The sequence below is a fragment of the Rattus norvegicus genome, chromosome 1, assembly GCF_021556685.1.
Source record: "Rattus norvegicus strain SHRSP/BbbUtx chromosome 1, alternate assembly SHRSP_T2T, whole genome shotgun sequence".
In the NCBI taxonomy this organism is placed as follows: Eukaryota; Metazoa; Chordata; class Mammalia; order Rodentia; family Muridae; genus Rattus; species Rattus norvegicus.
The window spans coordinates 125,525,001-125,533,131 of record NC_141534.1 but is presented as its reverse complement, the minus strand read 5'-3'; the positions used below and the strand labels follow the sequence as shown (position 1 = coordinate 125,533,131).

Below are 8,131 nucleotides of genomic sequence, written 5' to 3'. Positions count from 1 at the left end.
TGTAAATAAGGCTGCTAAAATATTAATGGAGCATGTGTCCCATACACCATTTTTAATAGTTTTATTTGGTTCTCTCAAATCTATTTTGTTGAACTCTTTGTATATTTTGGATATTAACCCTCTATCTGATGTAGGGTTGCTAAAAATCTTTTCCCAATTTTTGGGTTACCACTTTTTCTTATTGACAGTGACCGTTGCTTCATAAAAGCTTTTCAATTTTATGAGGTACCTTTATCAATTATTGATCTTAGAGCCCGAGCCATTGGTGTTCTGTCCAGGGAATTATCCCTGTGCCAATGTGTTTGATGTTCTGTCCCAACCCACAAACCATATGCAGCTTAAAATGAAGGAAGAACAAACTACATATCTTTCAGTCTTACATAGAATGGGGAGCAAAATAATCACAGGAGATAGAAGGAAGGAAGCGGGAGGGAGAGTTAAAGGACAGGTACTTATATGGGAAGGGACAGAAGAGAAGTACAAATGGTCAGGAAGTTGAATGGAAAAATGTAGCAGTTGGGGATAGGGAACTGAGAGTAGCCACTAGAAAGTCCTGGACTCCAGGGATGCAAAAGGTTCCCAGGAGCATATGGTGATGGCTTTAGCCAAAAATACTCCACAAAGGGGAAATGCAACTTGTAGAGACCACCTCCAATAAATAGACATTGCCACCAGTAGAGGGATGGGGCCACCCATGCATCTCAGAATGTTTAACCAAGAAATGTTCCTGTATAAAGGAAAGACAGGGTCCAAAATTGGAACAGAGTCTGAAAGAAAGGGCCCACATAGGGATATATTCCATCTGCAGCCACCAAACCACAACACTGTTGCTGATACCAAGAAGTACTTGCTTACAGGAGCCTGATAAGGCTGTTCCCTGAGAGGGTCTACCAGCATCTGATTAATACAGATGCAGATCCTCAGAGCCAAACTTCAGTCTGAACCAGAGGACTCCAGTAGAAGAGCCAGGGGAAGAACTGAAAGAGCTGAAGGTAATTGAAAGCCCACAGGAAGAACAATATCAACTAATTTGATCCACCCAGTGCCCCCAGAGATTAAACCACCAACCAGAATATACATGGAGGCTGCCAGGCCTCCAAATACATATGTGGCAGAGGATGGCCTTATCTGCTGTCAGTGAGAGGGGATGCCTTTGATTTTATGGAGGCTTGATGCTGCAGCATAGTGTGATGCTAGAGTGGTGAGGCAGAAGTGGATTAGTGGATGTAGGAGCACCTCATAGAGTCAAAGAAGAAGGAGGAGACAGGGTTGTGATGGGGGTTCACAGATGGGAAACCAAGAAAGGACATATGACTTGATATTTTATTAAATAAAATTATTATTTTTTTTAAAAAGAGTACTTATAAAAAATTAAATAGAACACCATTTTGAAATGAAACACAAAATACAAATACAATAAGACCAGCAAAACAGCCAAATACAAAAAGAAAGGCATGAACTTGTGGATTTTATCTGTCAGAGAATGGCCAAAAATATGTATGTGTATGTGGACTTTCTGCTTTTTTATTTTTATTGAAGACCAGCGTGATCTAGTCCATGGTGATCAGATAGAAATTAATTTTAATGCAATATATCATTATTGCAGTTTCTTTTTTGTGCTTCTCTCAGTTCCTGCCCCACCTACCTTCCCTTCCAAATCTTCTTTCTTTCTCACACTAGAAAAGCACACCCAAAAGATAATGACCATTCATATCAAAAAGACATATTAAAAGAAAAAAAAAGAAAAACTCATATTGTGGGAGGACAAAGAAACCAAACAGGAGGAAAAGTGCCACAGGAGTAGGCAGAAGAATCACAGACCCACTTGATAACACACACAAGAACACCATAAAACCACAAAGCTGAATGCAGTAAGATATGTACAGAGAACCCAGTGTGGACTATTGTAGGCCCTGGAACAGAGAGGTCCACTGAGGCATGTCCTTCCTTTGCTCTTTGATTTTTGTTTTTGTATTTTTTTTCATTTCAAAATGTTGTTTAGATTTAATATTCTTAAGGTATTTTCAATGTGGAATCTTGTAGTGTTTCCATACAACAAGTACTCTGAGTGTTTCTGAAGGTTATGGCTTCTCAAGCAATGTTAATTAATGCATATATAGCATAGTAGTACCATACCATGTACATTTTGTGACTTTAGTTATGTAGTATAAATTTAAATCTGGTATGATAATACCTCTTGTAACTTCATTATCTAAGTTTTATTTCTGTAATGACTCTTGTTTCCATATAAAGTCACATCTATAAGTTTAATTTTGGTGAAATATATTGTTGATTCTTACATTGAATATGTATAATTGCACATGTTTTCTGGTATTCTTTGACTTATAACTTCTACTGAATTAATCCTTGTGTGGCACTAACATTTGCTTTAGTAACTCATATCTTCTTGCATTAGTATTTTCACTAACTCATAACAAACTATATATATATATATATATATATATATATACTAAATATAGACGAGCATCCTTGATTACAGTATGAAAATATGTATATAATATGAATATATGTACAAATAAATATATATGTGTATATATATGTATAAACAACTTTTTATATAGTATACATAAAGTATATTTTATATATATTTAATATATATGAAATATATATGTATATACAGCTTTATATTTGTAGTACATATTAAAAGTGTGCATATATTTATATAAATATCTCCACATTCCAATCAATTATAGCGTTCTTTATTTTTTTTACAGTTCACACATTAACCCCATCCTGGTCCACCCTCCCACATTTCTTCATCCTATTGCTCCTCTCTCCTGTCTCCAAGAGAATGTGCCCACTCCCCAACCGCCCAGCAGGCCTCCCCAGGAGTGGGGCCTCTAGACTCTTGAGGGTTAGGCATGTCTTCTTCACTGAGGTCAAACCAGGCATTCCTCTACTGTATATATTTCAGTTACTTTAGACCAGCTCTTCTAAGCTGCCTGGTACATGACTCATTGTTTGAGAAATCTCAGGGGTGCAGGTTACTTGAGACTGCTGGTCTTCCTATGGAGTATCTATCCTTCATCTCAACTTATGATTTTAGACATTCTGATTAGTATGAGGTGGGAATACATCTTTGCCAATGAATTTAAGAAATGTCTTGTTCATAATTCATGGGAGATTTTTTTAAGTGGATATTTTTTATTTACATTTCAAATGTGATTCCCTTTCCTGGTTTTCCATCCATAAGCCCCCTATCCCATCTGCCCCTCCTTCTTCTATAAGGTTGTTCTACACCCCAAGCACATCCTTCCCATCTCCTGGCTCTGACATTTTCCTACACTGGAGGTTCCAGTCTTGGCAGGATGGACAGATTCTTGATAGGAGACATTAAAATGTTATAAGTAATTCAATGAGCCTACTACAAATTCAATTGCATTAAAATGTGTTCTAAGGGGAAAGAAATTTCTGTGTTTTTCCTAGATCTCAAACACAGATTTCATCCTTAGCCTTAAAGCTACAAGCCAAGTGATAACTGAAGTAGTGATTACCTCTGTGCTCACTGTGCCATGTAGATTTTGAGAGACCAGAAAGGTTGATGGAAACACTTACAAAAGTTCTTAGTACAATGCAGAGGGACCCAAGGATATAAAAACAGTGCTGTTTTTAAAGGATTTAACAGTCATCTCAAAGCCAAATCCTATACCTGATTAGTGCAGGGGCCATATGAGATATGTTCTCCTTCAGAGACACAAGAAGAATAATGCAGGACATTGTTAGGTAGCATATCACACTATGTATAAATTAACAAAGCAGATAAATGAGAATTCAAAATCAGTGAAAATCCTGTGATGCTGACTGACTTTAAAAATGGATGGAGGGGAATATTTGCCATTAACACATTCAAAACGCAGATTTAAAAGGGAAATTCATTTATTAGACCATTGTGTGTTTGATATTTATATTTCATTCTGTATAGTTGTATTTTCTTCTACATACTTATCATTTTAGTTTCAATAAAATTAGTATAAAAACATGGCTTTATTAGTTGAAATATCTAAGCTGGCCATTCTTTAAAATACTCCTTCACTGTGAGAATTGCCACATTTTCTTTCTTCAGCCACCAAGGAGGGGGCTGTGCTTCTGGCAATAGTAATGGGAGGCAACTCCCTTAGTTATGGCAATTACCACTTCTGCATTGACACAGGAAATGGGCTATTTTTCATTAGGGCAGAGCAAATATCTCGGGAATGAGGGGTGGCGGCGAGGGAATTTCTTCCACCTGATCATAATCAGTCGAGCAAGCAGGTAGTCCCTGTTTGCTTTTGCATGTAGGTGATACTAAGAAGTCAGCATGAGGATTGTCCCATATCCCCCTAGGTTTGTTTTGCATGTGGAATAAAATTCTTACCCCTTGAATCAAACACTCTTTAATCACTCTTAGAATGATTCTAATCAAAATCATCAACCTGTTCCAAAGCCCAATCAAATCTGTTTTTGAAGCAACCCTATTTTATGAGAGACTAGAGGGTAACTCCAACTCAAGGAAGAAAATCACAAAAGTCTAGCTGAGCAAACATTCCATGGGAATCCACCCCATTTAGCAACAGCCAGCCAGTCAGGGCAAAATAACAGATTATACATTTACCTTATGACATCCTGCAGAGAACAGGTAACTTAGCCATTCTGTTCATCCGGTAGTTCTTTCCCTGTGTGCAGTTACTACAGTGTATCCCAAAATGCCATTGTTAAAATATTAACCTGCTGAACCTTACACAAATTCCAAAAATTTGCTGTAACCGTAATAAAAACCCTGAAACCCTATTCGGAGGGCTTTCAGTATGACATGCTGTGACAGGGACCATCGGTGACATTGATCTAGAGCTCATAATTAAGATGCTTATGTATTTACAAAATATCTTTTGAGGTCCTGCAACATGGATGTAACACTGTGTACCACCACTTAAAAAGGTCTATTTATTTGTTTTTTCATGTTAAACTCTTCTTCGTAATTTGTACCAACCGCTGAGAAGATCAGCCTTTCCTAGAGTAAACATAATTCTATTTTTAAAAACATTTATTTATTTATTATAAATATTATATTATTGTCTTTGCAATTATTACTGATAGTACACTGTAGCTGTCTTCAGACACACCAGAGAGGGTGTCAGATTCCATTACAGTTGGTTGTGAGCCACCAGATTTTTACTGCGATTTGAACTCAGGGCCTCTGTAAGAGCATTCAGTGCTCTTAACCACTGAGCCATTTCTCCAGCCCCCATAATTCTATTTCTAAAGTGTCCTTTTCCTTCGAAATATACTTACATAAAGTGTGGCCTTAACCCAAAATTTTAAATCTTGTTCTTCAGTATTAGTTATATTCAATTTCTATTGTCTTACATTCATGATTTTCTATCTTTATTCTTCTGTTATTCTTCTCTCATTTATTACATTTCAATTCCCTCCACCAATTCCATGCAGCTCTCCCAATTATCTCTCCTCTCACCCAGATCCACACCTTTTCCCATTATGTTCAAAAGAGAGAGGGGGAGGAAAGGGACAGGGTATAGGGAAAGGGGAAAGGGAAAGGGTGAGAGAGTTTACACAAGGATGTGTCAACCAAACACCATAAGTTAGCATGAAAAGTTACGGTAAGACAAAACTGCTTATCAAGACTGGCCGAAGAAACCATCAGAGATTTAATTTCTTCTGGATGAAGTAATTGAAAGTATGCATTAGGATGGATGGTATATTTACTTGTTAAAAATTATTTTTAAAACTCATTTGTAAATTATTCTGATGAGTGGATTTAGAACCACAGCAATTCGTAAAAGATGCTGTCTAGAAAATCCGACTGGTATAAAACCACATTAAAGCTGAGAAAGTCCTTTTCCTTTCTGTATCCTCAACAACAGCATGTATCCGATTGCAGCAAACTGATCCAGTAAATAGAAGGTCTACAGGAAATGAGTTATAAAAGCGCTGTGCAGTGTGTTGCCCCTCTCTTTCAGACCCTGGCTTCTGGCAAGAGAAAATATGGTGAAACTACAAAGACCAGAAATCCTTTCGGTTTTCAACTTCCCTTGGAGCCAAGCCTGGGAGTGACACCCACTTCATTCAATTCCTGTGGTCGTGGGAACACTGGAAAGTGGTTTGTTTTCCCTTTTGTTACATTCAGGATTTCTTTGATTGAATCTTGTCTTCGCAATAATTACTGATAATACAAGTCTCGCCTTTATTTTTTCCCGTTAATCTTGGAATGCGGCTAAAAGAAGGAAGTGAACGATTCAGAATTAATTGAGGGATTACAGAAGTCACGATTCAGTAAGCATTGTTTTAAAATGAAAAATTTTCATGGAATTTTCAGCAAATTCGTAGGCTTTTTAAAAATTATTATACGTAAATTTAGATGTGATTCTTTAACAGAATATGCTGTAATTCTGAATTTCTTAAATATATCTGCATATATATACACACACACACACACACACACACACACACACACACACACACACACACACAGAAGTACAAGACAACGTTATATAGGAGATACTTGCTTCCGTGCCATATAATTTGTCATCAAGTATTGTGTCAATTACAGTGTATGGGGCGTGGTCTCTCTTACTTTAAGCAACATTTCCCTTTTTGTCTTTTAATATTATTCTTTTTAGGCTGTCAGTAAAGCAGTTTTTTTATGATATAAAAAGAAACTTCAGCATAGTCTTCGTGTGAAGACATTTTGGTTTTATCAGTGTATACCATAGAATACTGACAATTCATTTATAGCTGAAGAACCAGTGAAGGAGCAATGGAGGGAAAATGATTAATTACTGATGAAGACTGGGTCAGAAAAGATCAGAGTGGTAAGACATCATCTTGAAAAGATGAGGGATGAAGAATAAACACAGATATACAGACAGATTGATTCTTGGTCATAGAAAAATGGTTCTTATTAAAATAGAATTATGTGTGAAAAAATATGTAGATCCAAATAGAAGATTCAGTATCCGGGATTAAATTTCATTGCGGAAGGAAATAATGCCATTTTTAGGACATATATGTGTTTTGTTGTTGTTGCTGCTGCTTGTTCTTGTTTCTGCTGTGACTCTTTTCCATTATACATTCAGGCTTGTAGCTCCAGAGCTTTGTACATGTTTGTAAAATGGTGTACTTGTGTTTTACAGTGTCAATCCAATAATTCAGGTTTTTTATTATTTAAAGAAAATCTTACCTTTTAAAAAACATATCTCCCCTTTCCAATAAACAACCCTACTCTTTTTCATGAATTCTATCATCAAAGACTAAGTTTACCTAAACTCTTCATAGTAAAATAAACTTAAATGTAAAATTCCTTGAAAATTTCCTTTCACTGGAATTACTGATACAGGTGGGGAGGGATGCTGAGATCTATACCAGTCTGAAGAGTTAGGTGAATTCTAGACCCTTGTGAAAGGATTATGTCTGAGTCCTCATAACATGAGATGTTAAAAATTGCGAGAAAATATTCTGTAATTCATTCTAACATTTCTGTCTGATTAGTATGTTATTATTTTCGCTTTCTGTAATTTCCTCATAGAGCCAAATATTGTAGGACATAGTTATATAAGCTGTTGTCATGTGATAAATAAAGAACTTTCTCTCATCTACATAGAAATATTACTTTAAGCAACCTTTCTTTTTGTCTTTTAATATTATTCTTTTTTAGGCTGTCAGTAAAGCAGTTTTTTATTTGATGATATAAAAAGAAACTTCAGCATAGTCTTCATGTGAAGACATTTTGGTTTTATCAGTGTTTATAGGCTGTTGCAGTCAATCCTCAACCTGTGGAGACAATTTTTACTCTCCAATATACTCTGAATGTGATAGCAGCTTTCCAAACATTTGTTACACTTAAAAAAATGCCATTTGAATATTAATATTTTCCATTCTTTTTTAAAATACCTCCCTTTACCCAAAAGGATTTCTCAACAGTTAAAATTGCTAACAACTCATTCAGAGAAACTGTGTTCAATTAACATCACCTATGTGTCTGCTTCCCATGATCTGTGATGCAAGTCAGAGTGGAGCTGAGGACTCAATCTCCTGTCCTCTTCAGACATGTTATCCATAGAAAATTATTCAAACACTTATATACAGTAGCAAACAAAAAATATTGTTCTAAATTAAC

General features: G+C 36.0%; 1 long non-coding RNA gene across 2 annotated transcripts in view; it reads left to right on the top strand.

The window, feature by feature from the left end:
* Positions 1–6,074: 6,074 nt before the first annotated feature.
* LOC148007690 (uncharacterized) overlaps positions 6,075–8,131 on the top strand; it is a 124,282-nt gene continuing 122,225 nt past the window's right edge. Inside the window, exons 1-2 of one of the 2 annotated variants that reach the window (XR_015646713.1) lie at positions 6,075–6,115; positions 6,237–6,288. This is a non-coding gene — a long non-coding RNA (uncharacterized LOC148007690). Of the gene's footprint in view, positions 6,116–6,202; positions 6,289–8,131 lie in introns of those variants that run through there. The other variant, XR_015646712.1, reaches the window with a different exon arrangement.